Source organism: Oryctolagus cuniculus, chromosome 11, assembly GCF_964237555.1.
Source record: "Oryctolagus cuniculus chromosome 11, mOryCun1.1, whole genome shotgun sequence".
NCBI classification, from domain to species: domain Eukaryota; kingdom Metazoa; phylum Chordata; class Mammalia; order Lagomorpha; family Leporidae; genus Oryctolagus; species Oryctolagus cuniculus.
The window spans coordinates 57,638,468-57,662,478 of record NC_091442.1 but is presented as its reverse complement, the minus strand read 5'-3'; the positions used below and the strand labels follow the sequence as shown (position 1 = coordinate 57,662,478).

At 47.2% G+C, this 24,011-nt stretch overlaps 1 long non-coding RNA gene across 1 annotated transcript; it reads right to left on the bottom strand.

The window, feature by feature from the left end:
- Positions 1-11,463: 11,463 nt before the first annotated feature.
- LOC138844357 (uncharacterized) lies at positions 11,464-16,453 on the bottom strand. The gene is made up of 3 exons (XR_011380079.1): positions 16,061-16,453; positions 15,558-15,596; positions 11,464-11,686 (listed from the first exon to the last, which is right to left on the bottom strand). It is a non-coding gene; the product is annotated as an uncharacterized lncRNA (long non-coding RNA).
- Positions 16,454-24,011: the final 7,558 nt, after the last annotated feature.

Here is a 24,011-nt window from a genome sequence, read left to right as displayed (position 1 = left end):
TGTTGAAATCCTTGCTTAGTGTATACTAAGTTGATCTTCTGTATATGAAGGTAATTGAAAATGAAACTCGATGAAGGGTGGGAGGGGAGAGGGAGTGGGAGAGGGGAGGGCCACGGGAGGGAGGGAGGTTGGGGGGGGAAGCCACAACAAAGAAAAGTTGCACTTTGTACTTTCACATTTATTAAATAATAAAAAGAAAAGAAAAACATGCTATAAAATCAAAACTAACTTTAGGATGGATATTTCTTGAGAAAAAAATGGGCATCAAATGATTTTGAGGGTGTTGTTAGGCCATATAGTAGTTTTATTTTTTTTAAAGATTTATTTATTTATTTGAAAGTCAGAGTTACACAGAGAGAGGAGAGGCAGAGAGAGAGAGGTCTTCCATCCGATGGTTTACTCCCTAATTGGCCGCAATGTCTGGATCTGCGCCGAATCGAAGCCAGGAGTGGGGAGCTTCTTCCAGGTCTCCCACATGGGTGCAGGGGCCTAAGCGCTTGGGTCATTTTCTACTGCTTTTCCAGGCCATAGCAGAGAGCTGGATCAGAAGTGGAGCAGCTGGGTCTCGAACTGACACCCATAAGGAATGCCAGAGCTTCAGCCAGGGATTTAACCCTTGTGCCACAGCGCCAACCCCACCTACTTTTCACTGTAAAATTGTGGTTTATCTCAGGCTTGTGTTCTGGGTCACAGTGCTCATTCTGCTGGGAGAGAGCTTGATCTTCCTAAATGCACATGGCTGCAGGAATTCTGACTGCGCATCCCTTTCTTGCCATGAATTGAGTGGCAATGAGCACCTGCTGGTGACGTGCAGGTGGGAAATCAGGAGGCCACGTGCTGCATCCTTCAGTGGGACACAGTCAGCCACATCTTTCCCTCTGGGAGACAAGTTTACTTTCATGCATTGCCTCGGCACTGAAGGCCATCGGGTGAAATCCCGGAGCTGGGATCAGCCATGTGAACACACTCATCGCTTGGGGCCAGAATGCACTCACTTTTCTTCTGCCTACCTCCCCTCCCTATCTGCAGTTCTGCACAAGCTATCTACATGCTAATAATAATTAGGGGGGGGAAAGTCAGCAACATCAAAACAAGAGAGTGTTTCTTTTTTTTTTAAAGCCCTACACAATTAAGAATGCAGACATCTCAGAGAGTAACCAGTTATGGGTACAGTTAGGAAACTGACAGTAATAATATAAGGCCAACACAAGCAACAATGTAGTCAGGAATATAGGAGCTGTGTGAAAGGGGTAGAAGATGCTAAGTATCTGGGCTATAGATGATTTGCTTCTGGTGAAATTCTGCTCTTCTCTCTGCCAGATTGATTAGTCAATTAAGCAGAATGAACTTGGCCAACAACTTTTTTCCTGAAAACAAATGATCAAGAAAAAAACTATTGCAAGTGATCCAGTGTAATCATTTGACATCTGAATATCTGGATAAATAGAATATTATTTAGTCTTGTGGCAGTCTTTATTTATATAATGACCTTGGCTGGAAATCCCTCATTTAGACACAGAATCTACAGGTTTATGACCATGGATTTATGGAAATGACTATGCAACCAGTGCACATCTCTGGAGTGTGAACTGAGATGTCTCCTTACTTCAGCACTCTGCTTCCTGAGGGGAGACGGTTGAACACCATTCAAGAACTCACCTGCTATTCTGTGTGGAAAATCTTGTTTGCTATATGGATGTCCAAAGTATTTACTCCTCAGTTGTCTGTGTTAATCACAATATCAGTAAAAATACTAGGTAGGACCTCAGAATTAAGACAGTTGAGTTGAGCACTGGGAAACATGTGCAAGTTCAATCTGGTATACTTGGCATGATTTGTTTAAATTCTATAAATCAACTATTTTTTAAATATATTTACTTTTTTTCCCTTTACTGGAAAGGCAAAACCAGAGAAAAAGGGAGACACAGATGGTGATCTTCCACCCACTAGTTAACTCCCTGGCTCACAACAGCCAGGGCTGGGCCAGACCAAAGCCAGGAGCCTGAAGCCCAACCGAGCTCTCCCACATGGGTGGCAGGGACTCATGTACCTGCTGCCTCCCCGGTGTGTATTAGCAGGAAGCTGGATCAGAAGCAGAGTGGTTGCTCAAGCCAGGCACTCGGGTATGGAATGTGGGTACTCCAGGCGGTGTCTCAGTTGGTGAGCCAGACATTCAACCCAAATCCATAACTCAGATCTTACTGGATAAGGATTGTTTTTTTAAAAATATATATTTATTTATTTGAAAGCAGAGTTACAGTGAGACAGAAGCTGAAGAGAGAGAGAGAGAGTCTTCTATCTCCTGGTTCACCCCCAGATGGCCACAACAGCCGGAGCAGCGCCGATCAAAAGTCAGGAGCCAGGAGCTCTTTTTGGATCCCCCACATGGGTGCAGGGACCCAAGGACTTGTGCCATCTTCTACTGCCTTCCCAGGCCACAGCAGAGAGCTGGATCGGAATTGGAGCAGCCAGGACATGAAATGGTACCCATATGGAATGCCAGCACTGCAATTGGCAGCTAACATGCTACGCCACAGCACCAGCCCATGGATAAGCATTGTTTTTCACAAGAATAGAGAAAAGAAGGAACACTACATGCTTAGGGTAATATTCCAGCTGGCTTGTATTTCTCCTGGCAGGAATGGCAGAGCTCTGAGAAGAATGAAGCAAGGTGGGGATGGAGATTAGTGGAATCTGAGAAAACGTGCTGGGCCCTAGGGAACCGGCTTAGTGAACTGATGAGGATTCTCAGAGTGGGGAAGAGACCAGATTCCATTTTTTCTGACTTGCGTTAGCAGATCCCATAAAGTAACTCCTCTTTCAAGGGGCCATAATGAAAAACAGGTGTCCTGCAGGAGACTTCTCAGTCCAACGTGTAGGCAATTCTAATGCGGTTTTCCAAGACTCCCAGCCTGTGCTGTGCAGATACACGCTCTCAGTTCTTCCATGAGCACTGGGCTTTGTCGCCTTCCCGAATGACCTGGGGCTGAGCAGTGCATCCTCAGGGCTCGCCTTGGTCACCTGTGGTTTCTGACACCGATGCGTCTCCTCCTCCTGGGCGCCAGGATCTGTGCTCCCTGCTGTAAACTCTTGGTCCTCCTGACTCCATGCTAGTGTCTGGCCAGAAGTAAAGAAGCTTTCTTGGAAATACAACCTTGGCGGAACATGGGATAGGAATCCTCCCTATGGCAGATCTGTCTTCAGAACACACAGAGCTTTAGTAGTCAGCACCCCACATCTGCTCCAATCTTTTTGTCTAACAACTCCTAAGACAGTTAACTAAACCTTTGAACATTTTTCAAATTAAACGGGGTCTTTGAATAAGAACCAAAGATTAAGATGTGTCTGTGCATACTCCTGAGACTCTGGCCAAATTGTTTCCTGGGTTAGTAAAATCCTGTTAGGAATTCAGGGTTATTCTCAGAAATGTAAAGAATGCTATTATGTCCATTTGTGTGGGTCGGGAGGGTTCTAGCGTGTGTAATTCTGCTTTGCCTTAACTTGTGAGAGTCCTCTTAAGCCTGCAGACACTCCCCCTCCACCCGAGTGCCCTTCCCTCACCTCCCACTTTTTTCTTCTTCGCAGAGGAAGAAAGCTGGGGCTCTTCATTGCATCCATTAAGTCAGGTGAGCCTGACTCTGCACTCCCTAACATTCCCCTAAGGCACACACACTGTTCCACAGTTCTCCACAACAGTCAACCTGCTAGCGACACAATCAGTGACATTGGGAGCGGGAGTGGGGTCATCAGAGAGTGCAGGATAGGCCTCACCACTTCATTGACTGTGAGTGTATGGGGCGAACCCTGCATTCATTTCTTCCAACGCTTCATTCTCCCAAGGGAAAATTCTAGGGTGTCACGAAGCCCCTGGAAGAATCCAGGGAAAGCCATGGTACTGATCCTAAAAAAAAAAATTCAGCGTTGATAAATTATCTATTCAAAAACTACGTATGACTGAATATCAAATTGGTTTGTTAATCTCGCTTTCAGCAAGAAGGGCTGGGGAATGTTGCCTGATACACTGGCATGACAGACGCATGCACTTCCTTCCTGTTTACCATCTTTTGAAAGCCTGACCAATCTCTACGTTGAGAAGGGAAAGCCCCTGCTCCCAGAGTGCAGGACAGGCTGTGATGCCTATGGTGACCAAAGGGAGGAAGAGCAATAGCAAGACATGAGGACACACAGCAGGGGGTGATGGTGGGTGGGGACCAGGGACCATGGGTGACAAAGCTTCTACTGTGCGGGTTCTCCCAGTGCACTCACCCCTTCAACTCGGGCTGCCGTTCCTTTCCTGGCCTCCCCTGGTGACCGTTGTCTCTGGCAGCCATGGTGGTTGGCCAAGGACACAGTGAATTCTGAGTTTCCCTCCCTGCATCACGAGTTTCCCCTGAGTTGTGCTGAGCCAGAGATGGGGGTGTCCCTTATCTCCTTTACTAAAAACCGGTGTGATTGCCAGTTTTATTCCCACCTGTCCTTGACCCTGATTGCCTGAGGGGTTGAAGTTTCTAAAGAAAGACATCAGGCCCATTCTGATCACCTGGCAGGTGGGCTCTCATCTTTATGGTCTCTGTCCTGCATAGGCTGTGGAGTTACCTAGTAATGGGCCATCTTTTTTAAAAATATATTTATTTACATCTTGCGGCGCCGGCACACCGGGTTCTAGTCCCGGTCGGGGCGCCGGATTCTGTCCCGGTTGCCCCTCTTCCAGGCCAGCTCTCTGCTATGGCCAGGGAGTGCAGTGGAGGATGGCCCAAGTGCTTGGGCCCTGCACCCCATGGGAGACCAGGAAAAGCACCTGGATCCTGGCTCCTGCCATCGGATCAGCGCGGTGCGCCGGCCGCAGCGGCGGCCATTGGAGGGTGAACCAACGGCAAAGGAAGACCTTTCTCTCTGTCTCTCTCTCTCACTGTCCACTCTGCCTGTCAAAAAAAAATGAAAAAAAAATATATTTATTTATATATTTCTTTGAAAGGCAGAATTGCAGGGAGAGAGCAAGATAGAGAGTGAGAGAGGGAGAGGCGTCTTCCATCCCCTGGTTCACTCCCCAAATGGCTGCAAAGGCCAGGTCTGGACCAGACCAAAGCTAGGAGCCAGAAGTTCCTTCTGGGATTCCACCCATGGGTGCAGGGGCTCAAGCACTTGGTCCATCTTCCCCTATTTTCCCAGGAGAATTAGCAGGAAGCTGGATCAGAAGTGGAGCAGCCAGGACTCAAAACAGGTGCCCGTATGGGATGCTGACGCTAGAGACGGCGGCTTCACCCGCTGAGCCACATACCTGGCCTCTCATTATTTTCTTGTGAGGACAGTATCAATTTATTCATTTCTTCCAATAGGTTTCATAAATAGGGACCTTGGTCGTCTCGTGAGTTTTGGTCCGAGTGACACTACAAGTTATTTGGTGACCTGGGACATGACGACTTAATCTTTTCTTGTCCCACTAGAAGTCTTCCCAGATGTCACTGTCATCAGTCTTCATTGTGTTTCAGGAGCATTGGGGAGGGGTGTCACACTGCAGCTGAGAAGGGAGAACAGAGAGAAAAATAAACACACACGGAGGGGTGTGTGCTCGTCACAGTGTGGGACTCACTCCAGCTCTATGGAAACAGGCAAACATCTCACCCTGAGCTGCTCATTCAATTCAGCTGCCCCTGTGGACACCTCCCCTGCTGCTGGGACTACAGCCAGGGCAGAAACAGGCATGAGAAACGCCCTGTGTCCTGCGTGCTCACTCATAGCCAGTAGGGGGCAGTAGAAGGATGAGCAGAGATGGCCTTCTGGTCTCCACCTTGGCTTGAGTCTCACTGCTGCCTTCAGCCTGTCCTATTCATCTTTTTTTTTTTTTTTAATTTTAAGAATTATTTTATTTATTTGAAAGGCAAAGTTACAGAGAGAGGTAGAAACAGAGCCAGAGAGAGAGAGAGAGACAGAGAGAGGTCTTCCAGCTGATGTCTCACTCTCAATGAATGCAATGGCTGGAGCTGAGCTGATCCGAAGCCAGGAGCCAGGAGCCAGGAGCTTCTTCATGCAGGGGCCCAAGGACTTGGCCCATCTTCTGCTGCTTTCTCAGGCCATAGCAGAGAGCTGGATCAGAAGAGGAGCAGCCGAGACTGGAACCAGCGCCCATATGTGATGCCGGTGCTACAGACTGGGGCTTTAACACGCTGCACCACAGTGCCAGCCCCCTCTTCATCTGTTAGAGTCGACCGCCCGAAAAACGTCACCAAGAGACACGTCTCTTATGCAAACAGCACGGGGAAGTTTTATTGATTATCCAGCATGCTGGGGCTGTCTGATTATCATGAGCAGAGCAGCCCCGAATAACCAAAAGTTAGGGTTTATAAAGGCAAAAACCGCAAAACTGGGAAGGGGAAGAGAATACACGGTTGTTAAGCGGTTGCTAAAGTCTTACAATCAGCAATTATGATCTTAAGACATAGACAAATCACATCTTCATTATTAGCCCAGGTAACCCAGGTGCAACCTTTTTACTTTTAAGCTTGAGCAATCATGCTAGGGGGTTTTTGTGTGTTGCCAAGGGTGATGTAGTGCACTGCTATTGTCCGACTATTTGAGATCATAGTTTCGGACCAGAGTCTTACGGTGGGGGGGGGTGTTGCTTTCCCAGAATGCAGTCTCAAGTGCTCCAAAATGGAGTCCCTACTGTCAAGGTGCTACTTCATTCTGTCTTATTTTTACAGCTGCACCAGGAAGGTTTAAACCTGTAAGCTTAAGCTTAACTTTTTACACCCACACATATACAATTTTAACTCTTCACATCTTTAATAGAAGTTCCACTGCAAAGACCAAGGAAGTGCAACCTTTGTTCACACACCTCGTTGTTTGTGCACCCTTCCTTTGGAAAATTTACCAAAAATTGAAAAATCATTTATGATGGTGTTTCTTGAGTAAAAACATGGATCAAGTCATATTGAGGGCTTGTTTTTGTGGCCTATGGAGAATATTTTATATCAGTCAGCATCAAGATCCATGGCTGCCTTACAGGCTTACTCATTACTTATCTGTGTTGCTCCCTTCTCTACCTAGATATTGATTTATCTCAAACATTTGTTAGCCTGGGAGGGCGCTTTAAAAAGGTCATGGAAGGAGCTGGCACCGTGTCGCAGTAGGCTGATCCTCACCTGCAGTGGCATCCCATAGGGGCACCGGTTCTAGTCCCGGCTGCTCCTCTTCCAATCCATCTCTCTGCTGTGGCCTGGAATAGCAGAAGATGGCGCAAGTCCATTGGCCCCTGCACCCATGTGGGAGACCTGGAAGAAGCTCCTGGCTCCTGGCTTCGGATCAGCACAGCACCGGCCTTTGCAGACAATTGGGGAGTGAATCATCGGCTAGAAGCCCTCTCTCTCTCTTTCTCTGCCTCTCCTTCTGTGTAACTCTGACTTTCAAATAAAAAATAAATAAAATCTTTAACAAAAAAAAGAGAGAAAGAAAAAGAGTGGAACAGAGGGAAGTAGTATTTATTCTTAAGATTGTATCTAAGAACCACATTGGATCTGTTCTCTTTGTATGAATATCACAGTAACACGAGTACTGATGAGAAAAAACAAAGAAAGGTAAGTCTATCAGGTGCAAATCATTCTGAAATCCTTATGCAGGAGAAGTCTTCAAAACTGGGTAAAATGGGTATTACGAAAAATTACGGATATCAATATTTTTGCGTCAACATAAGCATCTTTTAATTCAAAACTTCCATGAGCTTTTTGAGATATCCTAGTATTTCCAGGAGGTATTTACGAGGTACTTATTGAAGTGATGAATTCTGGGAGGAGGGCCCGGATGTACAGAGATGGCGATCGCCGCCTGTGCACCTAGAGAGCGTGGCGGCGCCGCTTTGGACTGAAGTGATCTGAGTCCCGAGGAGGCGTCCTCGGTATTGCCGTGGAGGGTTTCCCTGTGTGGGCCTGGCATGACGCAGGATCAAGAACCTGTGTCCTGACTTCCTGTGACTGTGACATGACTGTCTCCCTCCACGAGAAGGCCGGGTTCCCAGGTTTTGAGAAACCGGAAACTCGGGACCCCTGCCCTTGCGCGCCCTGGTTGCACAGATGGTATCTCCTGCAGATAAGCTGCCCCTCCCACAAGGACCAGGTTCCGGGTGCGCAGGCGTCAGGCACTGCTGCTCTCCAGTCGCAAACAAGGAGGCTAGTCTGTACCCTTCGGGGCGACACTCCCCACAGATCTTTCCTTTGAGTTTCCTCTGCCTGGCTCTCCTCGGTGTGCAAGGAGTTGACGGACTGCCTGAACGGGAATCAGCCACCTGCATTCCTGACCTTTCTACCTCGGAGCCTGCGGATCCGAAGGAACTGTGTTTCTTCACATCTGGTTGCCACCCACCCTTCCTAACGGCTGTCCCAGGCGAGCTTACTCCACGAAAGTAGACGTAATATCAAGGTCAAGATTAGTGTGTACTCCTGCTTATAAAGCTACCCAGCGCGGACTAGAGAAAAATCAGCTAGCGACCAACTTTTAGTTGCACTTTGGAAGCCTACGGCAACAAATACAAACCTTAGACAGTGAACAATACAATCAAAGATATAAACTGCGTGGCTAATGATGCAAAACACACGTTACCCAGTTATAAATGATTTCAATCAGACAGAAATTGCTTTTCTTTCTGACCACTTAACTAATTTTTTAACAAAACTATGTTGGCATTAATGTTTTTAATGTGAACAAATCATCAGGGGAAAAGAAAATGCATCTGACCCATGGACCTGTGGGGTCAGCTGGATGCCAGGTGTGTAAGCTACTATTTTCTCCTGTGTTCTCTATACAATGACTTTAGCCAGCCTGCTCAGATATGGGATGACTTATGTTAAACACAAAATCTATACATATGAACAGAATTTCTGGGAAAATAGCTGTGTCAACCAATATATTTGACATTTTCACATATAAATGTTATGTTAATTTCACAATAACTTAAGAAGTAGTAACTTTTTTCCTTTATTTATCTATTTATTTGTATTACAGGAACACATTTCATGTATTTCATATATACAAAATTTTTTTTTATTTGAAAGGCAGAAGGAGAGAGAAAGTCTTCCATCACTGGTTCGCTTCCCAAATAGCAGCAACAGCCAGAGATGCACTGACTGATCCAAAGCCAGGAACCAGGAGCTTCTTCTGGGTCTCCCATGAGGGTACAGAGGCCCAAGGACTTGCGTCATCTTCAGAGCAGCTAGGATTTGAAATGGTGCCCATATGCGACGCCAGCTCTGCAGGCAGTGGTTTACCCGCTATACCACAGTGCCGGGCTGATCTGTACAGTTTTAAGATGTATTTATACTTCCCACCCTCCCTCCTCCTTCCTTCCTTCCTTATTTTTCTTAAAATATTTGCAGTGACATACTTTCGATGTATTTTATAATCACAAGTTCAGTCCTCCACTTAATAAAGAATTCAGCAAGTGGTAAGTAGGCATGAACTGATGCCCATATGCGATGTTGGCAGTGCCTCAGTCAGAGGCTTAGCCTACTGTGCCACAGAGCCGGCCCCAAGAAGTCAACATTTGAGATAAGGAAATAAATGATAGAAACCATTAGTAAACTGCCACGTAAGAGTCATGGCAAAGACTGTACCTGAGTTGAAGCAATAGGACTCTTTAAAGGGATGTGCCCAAAACACGGCTCAAGTACTTGTGTTCCTGCTTCCCACATGGGAAACCCTGATTAAGTTCTGGGCTCCAGGCTTTGTCCTGGCCCAACCCAGGCTGCTGCAGCCATTTGAAGAATGAACCAGAGGATGGAAGATTCTCTCTCTTTTTCCTTCTATTTCAAAATAAATGAAAATAAATTAAAATTCCCAAGTAGAAGGACTTTTCAGATTTTCCCCAGAGGGATCCATGAATTCTTAGGAGTGTTGTGTAGCAGCCACATCCTTGAATTTCTTTTTTTAATTTTTAAAAATTTATTTAGTTTTTATAGAGACAGTTCCCACTCACTGGTTCAATCCCCAAATGCCCACAACAGCTGAGGCAGGACCAGGGTCAATGCCGGGTACCAAGCATTCAATCAAGGTGTCCCACCTGGGGGACAGGAGCAAAATTACTGGGGCCCTCACCTGCTGCCTCCCAGGACTGAAGCCAGGCACTGTTATGTGGTCACAGGCACCATAACCACACAACCAGCCAAGCTCTTGTTTTGGTTGTCAGTAGCTCCCAGGCATCTAGAGTGTGTGGAATGATCTTCAGCAACCAAAACAAATAAGACGCAAGCCAGTGTCTCAGGCAGCACCCCTCCCCCAATAAAGTTGGGGCGCTGGATGCCACCCCAACTCTTTTCCTGCCACCCCAACTCTTCCCCAGTGGAAAGCTTGGATTTGGAGGTGTTTTCTCGCTCACTCTACAGCGAGCTGGGAGGAGCAGGTGGTGCAGGCGCACGTGTGTCGTCCAAACCATCACAGTTGTTTCCAGCATCCTCCAACCTGGGCCCTATGGTGTCAGTGCTTAGGGATCAGTCCCGTGAGCAGCTCCCAGAATGGCATTGCATTAGGCATGGGGGAAGATTTTAGAAAATTAATGAGAAAATGGAATTAAAGGTACATTTATTTGGGTGCAAATATATTTAATGTGCATACAGACTATATTAAAAAATAATACACATTTTTCATGAACTTTTCCAAGGCCCCTAGGATGGTTCAGACTTCTCCTTCACTACCCAGAGGTTAACCAGGGGCTAGAGATTTTCCTCTTGGGTGACAAGAAACCAGAAGGAGGGACTTTGGAGGATAATTGCTTATCACACAAAACGTTTGACTTTGTGCTCAGGGACCCATGGACATGTAGAGTAGCCTCGTTTCAGCCAATGCTCCAGGAAAAGTGAGACAGAAGCGAGTCCCTTCAGCAGCCCTTGAGACGCTGGAAGATTGATTCGCACCCAGCACTTTCCCTCTTTAGCAATGGGTAAGCCGTGATTTCATTTTCTTTGCCTGTCTGTTCTGCACTCAGCTATGCTAGCGCTACGAAGCAAGCATCATGGGTCTCAGTGATATCCAAACGTCTAGAGTATGCTGGGTGCTGCCAGTACTCAGTGATGGGAGAGAGAGAAGCCAGCCCCTCAAGCAGCCCCAGAAAATGGAAACGTTGGATGCCTGGCCCTTCGATCCCTGCGTCCCTAGGAAGAAGCTCACTTCTAGAGTGTGGTTCTGGAGGGAGGAGTCAAGAAAATGTCCATCCTGGCTTTGACAGGACTGGTTAATGTGGATCCAGGGTTCAAGCACCGCTCACCTGGGGCCCAGGTGTCTCACGAAGGGATTGGACCATTTCCTGCTGCTGACTGCCTTGTCCATGAGCAGGAAGGGCCACGGCTTCCTATTTGGCCATCTTGGTGGTGACCTTTATGCCTAGAAAAGATTTTACGAGGAAGACTCTTGGATTCTGGGTGTTTCCTGATTTTCTTCTATTGCTGCTGGGCAGTTTTGGAAGCAGTCACACACTCTAAGTTTGACATTGATAGTGAGTCTACTTTATTTGAATACAGACAAAATTGTTGGGGATCAAATGATTTGAAAGTAGGTGGTCAGTCAAATGAGAAGAAATGCAGGTTCATGCTACACGAGAGGCTCCAAGGAAGAAAGGTCTTCTATGAAGGTGACACACGCTCCAGAATAACCTTCAGCTGATCTGTGAAATACTTCCATGCTGCGTAAAACCAGGAAGGAACCACTGTAACACAGAGAGGAGAGAAGCCGTTGACAGCTGCGCTGCGCTGAAGCTACAGAACAGAGCTGTTGTTTCCACTTCCAGGACAACGGCAGTGCCTCTGCCACTCAAGTCACAGCAGTCAGAGTCCCCGAGACCCAGGACCTGCGGGAAGACCAACAGCCCTGCAAGAGGACGCGACCCAAGCAACCAGAAACCCTGAGAGGAGCTGAAACTGTGCCACGAAAAGGATTCCTAGATGTCCTGTCTCCCTAAGACATGCAACAAGCTTCTTGTGAAGGGGGGTTAAGGTGCAGATTCTTTTTTTTTTTTTTTTTTTTTTTTTTTTTGACAGGCAGAGTGGACAGTGAGAGAGAGAGACAGAGAGAAAGGTCTTCCTTTGCCGTTGGTTCACCCTCCAATGGCCGCCGCGGCCGGCGCGCTGCGGCCGGCGCACCGCGCTGATCCGATGGCAGGAGCCAGGAGCCAGGTGCTTTTCCTGGTCTCCCATGGGGTGCAGGGCCCAAGCACCTGGGCCATCCTCCACTGCACTCCCTGGCCACAGCAGAGGGCTGGCCTGGAAGAGGGGCAACCGGGACAGAATCCGGCGCCCCGACCGGGACTAGAACCCGGTGTGCCGGCGCCGCTAGGCGGAGGATTAGCCTATTGAGCCGCGGCGCCGGCCCAAGATGCAGATTCTTGATCTTGTGCCCACACAAGCAAACCCTGCAGCTCAGTAACGACAAAGCCTCCTTGGGACTTCCCTCACTTTAATACAAATCGGCACCTCCCATGCTCTGCCTGCACACAAACAGCTACTCACTGTCTCTGTACATCTGGGTCCTCCTCTCAGAATTTCTTATTTTGGAAAGTTGGCATAAGAATGAAACCATACGTTATACACAAAATAATCATCTCAGAAATACAAAAGGATTTCAAAGAGCTCATGGAAACATCACATTAATAGATGTTTATTTTGTTGCAAAAGATATTAAAATTTGTGAACAGATTTTTCAAAACATGCATTTTTAAGTCCTCTTTTCTATGGACTTTAAAATGTTTTTGCGGCCGGTGCCACGGCTCACTAGGCTAATCCTCCGCCTTGCGGCGCCGGCACACCAGGTTCTAGTCCCAATCGGGGCGCCAGATTCTGTCCCGGTTGCCCCTCTTCCAGGCCAGCTCTCTGCTGTGGCCAGAGAGTGCAATGGAGGATGGCCCAAGTGCTTGGGCCCTGCACCCCATGGGAGACCAGGAAAAGCACCTGGCTCCTGGCTTCAGATCAGCGCGGTGTGCCGGCCACAGTGCGCCGGCCACGGCGGCCATTGGAGGGTGAACCAACGGCAAAGGAAGACCTTTATCTCTGTCTCTCTCTCTCACTGTCCACTCTCCCTGTCAAAAAATAAAAAATTAAAAAAATAAAAAAAGTTTTTGCACTAAAATAAGATTATCTTTAAATTATATTTTCTGGGAACTTGATAAGTGCCCACATAGTAAATAATAGCTTCTTTTACTCAGTATGGGTGTAGACAGGAAAACAGAGCAGATAAGTAATGAGTAATCCTGAAAGCCAAGCCTGAATCTTGACTTTCAAGGGCATTAAATACTCTCCAAATGCACTGAAGAACCCATAAAGTAGCTGACCCACAGTTTCCCCCATGAAATATCCAACAAAAAAAGTTGTTTTCCAATTTTTAGGAAAGTTTGCAAACAAAGATGGCATTCGCTGATCTTACCTTCCCCAACAAGATGCATGGACAAATTTGTTTCCTTTGGTCTTTGCAGAGTAACTGCTGCTAAGAATGAAGCAGCACAGCCTGTGGGCTGCAGTGAGACACAAGCCAAGGTGGAGCCCAGAAGACCATCCCTCAGGGCATCCCTCTACTGTTCCCTACTGGCTATGGAAACAAAGTGAGAGAGCGCGCAGAACACAGGGGGTTTCTCCTGCCTGCTCCTGCCCTGAAAGCCATAGTCCACCCTGACACAGGAACCAGAAGCACCCTGGAGCAGCTTCCAGAATCCCATTAGTTCTCCAGGAGGTGCCGGTGCTGTGGCATGAGAGGTTAAGCCTCTATCTACAGGGCCAGCATCCCATATGGGCACCAGTTCAAGCCCCGGCAGCTGAATGCTGCTCTACTTCCGATCTACCTCCCTGCTAATGCGCCTGGAAACGCATAAGAGGGTGGCTCAAGTGCTTGGGACCTGTCACCAATGTCTGTCCTTGATTGTGACACCAATGAGAAGGAAATGAAGAAAACTGATGGAATCATGGCAAGATAGGAACATGCAGAACTGCCCCATCTTTCACTCCATGTTCAGGGAGATGACGTCAGGTAGTAACAACAATTGTGAAGTCCTACATTTTGCACCTGAGCTTCTAACAATGATGATGGCATGGCCTTGCTGTAAATAAGACGGTCCAGGGGGCCAGCATAGGGGAGGATTTGGTGAAGCTACCACCTGAGTTGGCGGCAACACTTTTTTTTTTTTTTTTGGACTGGCAGAGTGGACAGTGAGAGAGAGACAGAGAGAAAGGTCTTCCTTTTGCCGTTGGTTCACCCTCCAATGGCCGCCGCAGCCGGCGCGCTGCGGCCGGCGCACAGCGCTGATCCGATGGCAGGAGCCAGGAGCCAGGTGCTTTTCCTGGTCTCCCATGGGGTGCAGGGCCCAAGCACCTGGGCCATCCTCCACTGCACTCCCTGGCCACAGCAGAGAGCTGGCCTGGAAGAGGGGCAACCGGGACAGATTCCGGCGCCCCGACCGGGACTAGAACCCTGTGTGCCGGCGCCGCTAGGCGGAGGATTAGCCTAGTGAGTTGCGGCGCCGGCCGGCGGCAACACATATGAACAGCAGTTCAAGTCCCAGCTGTTCCAGTTCCAATCCAGCTCCCTACTAATGTGTCTTTAAAAGCAGTGGAAGACGGTGCAAGTACTAGGATCCTTGCCACTCACATGGGAGACGCATTGGAGTTCCAGGCTCCTGGCTTCAAGCCCTCAGGTGATCAAGGTCAAGGACAGGTGGGAATAAAACCCGTAATCACACCAATTGCCCATTTTTGTAATGGAAGAAAGGGACACCCCAATCTCTGACTCAGCACAACTCAAGGGAAATTCGTGATGCAGGGAGGAAACACAGAATTCACTGTGTCCTTTGCCAACCACAATGGCTTCCAGAGACAACTGTCACCCAGGGGAGGCCAGGAAAGGAATCACAGCCCAAGAAAGGGTGAGTGCACTGTGAGAACACCCACAGTAGAAGCTTTGTCACCCATAATCCCCTGGTCCCCACCCACCATCGCCCCCTGCTGTGTGTCCCCATGCCTTCCCATTGTTCTTCCTCCCTTTGGTAACCATGGGCATCACAGCCTGTCCTGCACTCAGGGAGCAGGGGCTTTCCCTTCTCAACGTAGTGATTTGGTTGGGCTTTCAAAAGAAGGTAAGCAGAAAGGCTGTCCACGTATTTCGCCAAAACCCTCAGGCTGCAAAATCAGGCAGCATCTTCACAGCCCTCCTTCCGATAGCATGAGTGATTAACCCGCTCTTCCTGTAACTCCATTTCAGAGACTCGGTGTTCTGTAATAGGTAGGGTATAAATACATGAGTTACCAATGATTAATCACCTTTTAGAAGTAAGAACGTGGCTTCCCTGGAATCTCCCTAGATCTTCATGATGTCCTGGAATTTTCTCTCCCAAGAATGAAATATTTCAAACATTGAGCCCATAAGTCATGCAGATGACAGGATGAGGCAGATGAGCAATCCTATACCCTCACGCTCCTAGTGACCCCACTCACACTCAAAATGCCGCTGCTTATTTCTCTTAAGTAAAGCGATCTAGATGAATGTGGAGTTGGCAAGTGTTCCTTAGCGGGAGCGGGGAAGTGCAGGTTCAGACTTACCTTTAACGTAGTTCACAGTAGTGAGGGAGCTCTCTTCCTCTAAATGGAAAAGAACAAGAGTGGGAGGTGAAGAGAAGGCCAGCTTGTGGGAGGAAGAAAGGGGAATCTGAAGTCTTACTAGGACTCTCACAATTAAGAGGAAGCAAAATTACACATAACAGACTCCCCTCCCCCCCCCAAAGAAACACGTAAGATATATATGGTAACATTTCTGAAAATAATGCTAATGACATTCTTCAACAGAATCTTGCTGACACGAGAAACTGGCTGGTTTCCTTGGAGTACACCAACTGACAGGAAGGTTTGAATTCAAGGGCTCCACTGATTAGGAAAATCTCCAATGTTGAGTCAACTATCTTATGCGTTGTTAAACAAAAATAGACTGCGCCAGAACTAATGGGGCTGACTACAAAAGCTCTGTGTTTCCCAAAGACAAATCTGCTAGAGGGAGAATTCTAGGTGCTGCTCCTCTGAGGTTTAATCCAGGAAACATCTTTACTTACGAGCAGACACCGGCATGGTAGACAGAGCAAGGAGGGCCAGGAGAACCAGGAGTTTCATAGTGGGGAGCGCAGGGACGGAGGAACTATGGCAAAGGAAAGCAGAGCTCCAGCGCCCACGAGGAGGTGAGGCACCCTCTTGCAGGAGGAATTTCAGCTGCTACCCAGGCAGAGCGCACCAATCAAAAGGTGCCAGGTTGCAATCGGGCTTGGAGATGCCAGAAAACACAGGTGACAAAGGCAATCTTGAGGAGTCACAGCTTCAGTCAAGCTTGGAGATGCCAGAATCCACACAGGTGAACAAGAAAGCATTGAGGATATGCAGCTCAGCCCCAGGTCATTGGGAAGGTCATGCATCACACAGTCTAGGGCAGACTGAAGGAAGAACAGAGACTGAGTGCCTGTGGATACCACGCTCCAGGAGTTGAAGACCACATCAGAATCTCGCTAATGTGGGGGCTGACAACTCTCAGAAAGGAAAACTTCTCCCATTACTGAGTCCATAAAGAGGAGCGACTTTATGAACACTGCAGTAAGAGTCTGAAAACACGGAATATGGCCCTCTCTTCCCCAACGCCCGGCTTTCCTAACCATTCACTCAGCCAATTCCCCAAGGTCTAAAGCATTTTCTCAAATCCCACTGGTAATCTTTTCTACCTTGCTTCATTGTTCTCAGAGCTTTGCCATTCCTAACAGACAGGTTTATAACCAGACTGGAATTATATCCGAACATGCTTTTTCTTCCTCTCCTTATTCTTGCTAAATATATCTTACCCAGTACAACTGGATTTTTGGTTTGGGGTAGGTGTTAGATCAGCTGTTAAGATGCTATTTGGGTGTGCCATTCTATGTGGGGTCCCTGGTTCAACTCCCAACTCTGCTTTCTTCCTATCTTTCTACTGACACACACCCTGTGAGGCAGCAGGGGATGGTTCCATTATTCAGTTCCCTGCCACCCCTGGATTGGATTTTAGGTGCCTGGCTTTGACCTGGGCTGGCCCTGGCTGTTGTGAGCATTTGGGGAGTAAACCAACAGACTGAAAATCAATCCCTCACTCTCTCCCACCCCAGACTTTGCTTTTCAACTGAAGTGAAAATAAGTTTAAAAAAATTCTTTTTTAAAGACTTGAATTATGAGTCTCAAATAAATTTAACCTGAACTCCCACAAATTCAAACCAGTTTTCTCAATTGTCCTAACTCAGAGTCCTTACCTATTATTGAGTTTTATTGATATTTTAGAGGAAATAGATAATCAAGATATCCACAAAGAGGAGAAAGTGTGCTAGACATCTATAAAGTAAGCAAGGTCTTTCACAGGTAGCAGGTAATGTGTGATTGCTTGAATGCTCTTAGCCGTCTCCTCTTCGAATCAGCTCAACTCTGGCTATTGCAGCCATCTGGGGAGTGAACCAGCGGATAGAAGACTTCTCTCTCTCTCTCTCTCTCTCTCTCTCTCTCTCTCTCTGCCTCTCCTCTCTGGATTGGATTTTAGGTGCCTGGCTTCCTCTCAGGAGGAAGATGTTGAACATGTGAAGTGTCTGCATTTCATACTCCAGAGTTGTGCACTGGTTGCGTAGTTATTTCCAAAATGCATGATCATCAAACTATAGATCCTGTGCTTATGTAACATTAGCAATCCGATGATATTTGGCCAAGGTCATTACATAAAGAAAGATTGTCACAAGAATAAATAACAGTCTATTACATGACTATCCAGGTGTCAAATGTTTTCATTGGATCACTTGCTATAGTTTACTTTCTGATCATTTATCTCCAGGAAGGAAGTTATTAGCCAAGTTAGTTTTGCTTAATTGATTGAACGACTAATCAGGCAGTAATAGAAACACAGTGTCCACCAGGAACAAATTAGCTATAGACTGGGTACTTAGTATCTTTTACACTTTTCCCGTTTGCTTGTATTCCACATTATGTTGTTAATTGCACTGGACCATATTGTCACTGTAAGTTTCCAAAGTGCAACCATAACATTTGTTTTCTGAGCTCCCTCATAATAACCGAGTAGTCTCCTAGGAGAAAAGAACAGTTGGGTTTTGCTGTTGCTACAGATAGTTTTTAGATATGAGTTGTCATAGGCTTGTTTAGAATAGAAGGTATGGAGAGAAGGTAGGACTCAGGTGAGAAGAAAGGCGACCACATCCTAGCCCCACAGGCTCAACAGCAGAACAGTGAGTGCGTGCCCACGACTTGTTCCAGATCAGAGACTTAGCAAGCCTCCTTCAGGGCTGGGGTAGCCCATGCAAATCAACCTGCCACAGCAGTTGGGAAAGATGGTCCCGACTGTGTTCCACCGAAGGTTACAGCACAAGGCCTCCTCGTCTCCTACCTGCAGAGGAACAGCAGGTGCACACACCATTCAACTCAGAGCAGCCAAAGGCATCAGTGGTTGGAATTCCTGCAGGCAGCTACTCTGGGGAGATCAACTCTGCTCCAAGATGAAAAATCCATGCACCCCAGAACACGAGCGTAAGCTAAACCAACATTTTGCAATGAAAGGGTCCTCATATTAACCATTTCCTAAAACACACAAGAACGTAGGACAGCATTTTGTGGAGGCCAAAAGTTGTGTTGTTTTTTTTTTTTTTACCATTAGAAGTTACAGTGAAGACTCTGCCTTTCAAATACAGTAAAAATAAATAATTTTTAAGACTACATTCACAGGGCCAGTGATGTGGCACAGCATGTTAATGCCCTGGCCTGGAGTGCTGACATCCCGGTTCTAGTCCCGGCTGCTCTTCTTCCAATCCAGCTGTCTGTTATGGCCTCGGAAAGCAGCAGAAGATGGCCCAAGTCCTTGGGCTCTGCACCCACATGGGAGAGCTGAAGGAAGCTCCTTGCTCCTGGCTTCGAATCAGCTCAACTCTGGCTATTGCAGCCATCTGGGGAGTGAACCAGAGGATAGAAGACTTCTCTCTCTCTCTCTCTCTCTCTCTCTCTCTCTGCCTCTCCTCTCTCTCTCTGTATAACTCTGTCTTTAAAAGAAATAATTAAATCTTTAAAAAAAAAAAGACTACATTCACAGGTCTAAAATAAATCCTGCCACACATATTGACATGAATTGTGATATGCCACATGAGACCCACAGTTTAAAACATAGCAGAGGTTGGTGCCGTGGCTCAGTAGGCTAATCCTCCACCTGCGGCGCCGGCACCCTGGGTTCTAGTCCCGGTCCAGGCGCCAGATTCTGTCCCGGCTGCCCCTCTTCCAGGCCAGCTCTCTGCTGTGGCCAGGGAGTGCAGTGGAGGATGGCCCAAGTGCTTGGGTCCTGCACCCGCATGGGAGACCAGGAGAAGCACCTGGCTCCTGGTTTCAGATCAGCATGGTGCGCCAGCTGCAGCGGCCATTGGAGGGTGAACCAATGAAAGAGACCTTTCTCTCTGTCTCTCTCTCACTGTCCACTCTGCCTGTCAAAAAAAAGGAAAAAAAAAAAAAACACAGCAGAGCAGCCTGGGCAAAAGCCTCCTCAGAACTCAAATGGCAGAAAAACAAAACAGCACTTGGCCATCCACAGTGTGTGTGCGAACAGCTACCCACAGTCTCTGCACAGCCCCATCCTCATCCTCAAATTTGCCATTTCAAAGAGTTGGCACAAGACAACAATTGTATATGATATGATGAGGAATTGTCTTGGTGCCTAAAATAGTCTTAGAGCAGCACATGTGTGTGGTGAATCAATAGGATGTAAGGATGGATGGAGAGCAGGTGAGTAATGAGTAAACCTGAGAGGCAGGCCTGAATCTTCATCCTGAATGGCTTAAATATTCTCCACATAGAGGCCGGCACTGTGGCACAGGGGTTAATGCCCTGGCCTGAAGCACAGGCATCCCATATGGGCACCAGTTCGAAACCCGACTGCTCCTCTTCCAATCCAGCTCTCCTCTATGGCCCGGGATAGCAGTGGAAGATGGCCCAAGTCCTTGGCCTCTGCACCTGTGTGGGGGACCCAGAAGAAGCTCCTGGCTCCTGGCTTCAGATAGGCTAAGGTCCAAGTGAGGGGTGAACCAGCAGATGGAAGACCTCTCTCTCTCTCTCTCTCTCTGCCTCTGCCCCTCTATAGCTCTGCCTTTCAAATAAATAAATAAATCTTTTAAAAATAAATAAATAAATAAAGAGCCAGAGCCTCTCTACCTGTTGGCAGTGGTCCAGGACAGGTATATACCACAGTTGGATTGTCCTATTCATTGGTGGATGGAAGTGGGCACTGTTTCTGCCTATTTGCTTTTTTTTTCCGCCTATTTGCTTTTATGAATAAATTTCCTATAAACATTTGTATAAAAATAGCCCGGAAATAACTGCAACAAAACGGATTTAACAGTATGCTGAATTCTTTTATTTCAATAATAAAAAGTAAATAATGTGGGAAGGCAATTTATAGGAAAATTACTTAGCAACAAACATAAATTCAATTTTGTCTTCGTATAATTAATATGACCATGTATGATAAAAACGTGAAACCCAGCTGGCTCTCCAGCTCAATAGGCTAATCCTCCGCCTATGGGCGCCGGCACACCGGGTTCTAGTCCCGGTCGGGGCGCCGGATTCTGTCCCGGTTGCCCCTCATCCAGGCCAGCTCTCTGCTGTGGCCCGGGAAGGCAGTGAAGGATGGCCCAAGTGCTTGGGCCCTGCACCTGCATGTGAGACCAGGAGAAGCTCCTGGCTCCTGGCTTCGGATCAGCGCGGTGCACCAGCCATAGCACGCCGGCCGTTGTATCCATTGGAGGATGAACCAACAGTAAAGGAAGACCTTTCTCTCCGTCTCTCTCTTTCACTGTCCACTCTACCTGTCAAAAAAAAAAAAAATCCATTGTGAAGCTACTGACTTCAAACTAGCCTAGTCTAAGGCTGATTTAAACAGAAAAGTAACTGGATGTAGACCCTCCCTTGGTTCCTAAAGTCCCTAGAAAGTCTGGAGAAACAGACGTCTGAGCTTCCAGTGACAACACCACAGCTCTGTCTCACAGCTGACTGCTCTAAGCAAGCCACAACCACAACCACAGCCTCTGTGCTGCCAAGCACGAAATGCCAGGAATTTGATTAACAGCAACAGGGACTGCTACCAATCAAATGCACTTTTGGAGCAGAACTCCACCCTGCCATCACTGCTGCCCTTCTAAGGTGCAGTCTTCTCAGCCTATGGATGCTGGCACATGAGGGCGGTTCCCACCTGTGCAAGAGCTCCTCAGATTGGCAGCTAGTTCACAGCGCCCCCTGCTGTTTGCAGGGGACACTGAGAAACTGCCGTCCATTTCCAACACCGTGACACTGTACCCAGCATCCTACATAAGTCCCACAAAAACAGGTGCCATAAAAATGTTCCACATGAAGGATCTCTGTGAGGGAGACCCCAGTGGAAAGAAGTGGCCATCAAAGAAGGATGTGCTGTTCTCTCAAGGGAGGAGAGAACTTCCAATTTGCTTATGGCCTTGTCTAAATATTGACGGAGCTTGTGGATTCAAAAGGCTTCCGTAGCCTAGACAGCTCATGTCAAGAGCCTCGGGTGGTCACACATAAAAGTACTAATGGGGCCAGCGCCACAGCTCACTTGGCTAATCCTCCGCCTGCAGCACTGCCACCCAGGGTTCTAGTCCCGGTTGGGGCGCTGGATTCTTTCCTAGCTGCTCTTCTTGCAGTCCAGCTCTCTGCTGTGGCCCAGGAAGGCAGTGGAGGATGGCCCAAGTGCTTGGGCCCTGCACCTGCATGGGAGACCAGGAGGAAACACCTGGTTCCTGGCTTTGGATCGGCGCAGTGTGCCGGCCATAGCAGCCATTTGGGAGGTGAACCAAAAGAAAGGAAGACCTTCCTCTCTGTCTCTCTCTCTCTCAATGTCTAACTCTGCCTGTCCAAAAAAAAAAGTGTTAATCATTAAATTAACAACAGGAGTCATTGAGCACTAATTCTCCATGCAGGACCTCTGTCCTCAATGAGTTGTATTATGAGTTAACTGTGATAATTGGTCTCAAACAGTTTGTGTGTGTGTGTGTATGTGTGCGCACAAATTGTTGAAAATTTTACCTAGTGTAGAATTGATCTTCTGTGTATAAAATTATTTGAGAATGAATCTTAATGGATAGTGGGACTGGAAGTGGGAGAGGGAGGTGGAGGGGTGGGAGTATGGGTGGGAGAGTGGGTATGGTGGGAAGAATCACTACATTTCTAAAGCTGTACTTATGGAATTTGTATTCCTTTAAAATTAATTAACAAAAAGGTGCCATTATCAGCTGTGGTTTACAAATAGAGATCTTGACATACAGAAATTTTAGCCAATTTTGGATGATTTGGGTTTTTCTATGCAGAAGATCCTCTCTTCCTCTCCAGTAGGCACCCTTATATTTCCCTTTCACATTTTGATGTTCAAGCTAGGAACTCTAGGCCTTGTTTGGTTTTTTGTCCACTGTAAAGAGTGACAGACAGCGCTCTCATCCTCTATTTCACTCCCTGAATGCCCACAACAGCCAGGACTGGGTATGGCTGAAGCCAGGAGCCAGGAACACAACCCAGGACTCCCATGTGGATGGTGAAGTGACACCTTGACAGCAGGGACTCCATTTTGGAGCACCTGAGACTCCATCTTGAGAAAGCACCCCCACCGCCACCACCACCATGAGACTCTGGTCTGAAACTGATCTAAAGCACTCAGTCCATAGCAGTCCCCTACATCACACTCAGCAACGCACAGAAACCCCCTAGCACGATCCTCAAGCTTAAAAACAGATAGGCTGCACCAGGGTTAATGAGAAGCTTGTAATTTGTCTATGTCCTACATATGACTTAGGCCAATACCTGGATTCATGTCAAGATCATAACTGCAATTGTTAAGACTGTAACTGGTATTGTCAAGATTCTAATTGATATTCATTTCCCATAGGCTTTAGATTAGATTGACCCCAGTAACTCTGTATCCCCCCCAATCCTAGCAACCATGTATTTCCCCCCTCCCATTTTTTGGTTTTTGCCTTTATAAACCCTGTTGCTTTGGGTTTTGGGGTGGAGAGTTCTTTAGGGCCTCAGCCCACTCTCCACCCAGCAATAAAGGACCATCAAATTTTATCAGGCTGTAGTGTTCCTGTGTTGTGCTGGCTCAGGTACAACAATGGTAGAAAGCCAATTGCTTGGCCCCTCCCATGCTGCCTCCCAGGGTCTGCATTAGCAGGAAACTGGAACCAGAAGCCAAAGGTAGGGAGCAGATCCAGGCACACTGATTTGGGATGGATGCCATCTTAACCTGTAGGCCAAATGTCCACCCAATCTTTAGTATAATAGTAAACAAAACTATTGTTCAAATATTTTGAATATAAATTATTCAAAATAATTCATTCTCTGAATTATTCCTGATTTTAAGATAAATCCAAGGGCAAGCATTGTGGCATAGCAGGCTAAGCCTCCACATGCAATGTCAGATCCCATTGAGCGCCAATTTGAGTCCCAGCTGCTCCACTTCCGATCCAGCTCTCTGCTATGGCCTAGGAAAGCAGTAGAAGATGACCCAAGTGCTTGGGCCTCTGTACCTGTGTGGGAGACCCAGAGGAAGCTCCTGGCTCCTGGTTTCAAACTGGCCCAGGCCCAGCCATTGCAGCCATTTGGAGAGTGAACCAGCAGATGGAAGATCTCTCTCTCTCTCTCTCTCTCTTTCTCTCTCTCCCCTCCTCCCTCTGTAACTCTGCCTTTCAAATAAAAAATAAATCTTTACAAAAAGATAAATTCATTTAGTGATCTATATTTGAATGTGATATTAGGTTACCTGTAAAAGATTTTAACTTGCTTTTATTCTTCACTTCCTAAGACTTTTTTTTTTTAATTTATTTATTTATTTGAAAGGCAGAGGGAGAAAGGGAGGGAGGAAGGGAGGGAGGGAGGGAGAGAGAGATAGGGAGTGAGAGAGAAGGAGAGAAAAGAAAGCAATGCTTGCAGAGCCAGCGCTGTGGCATAGTGGGTTAA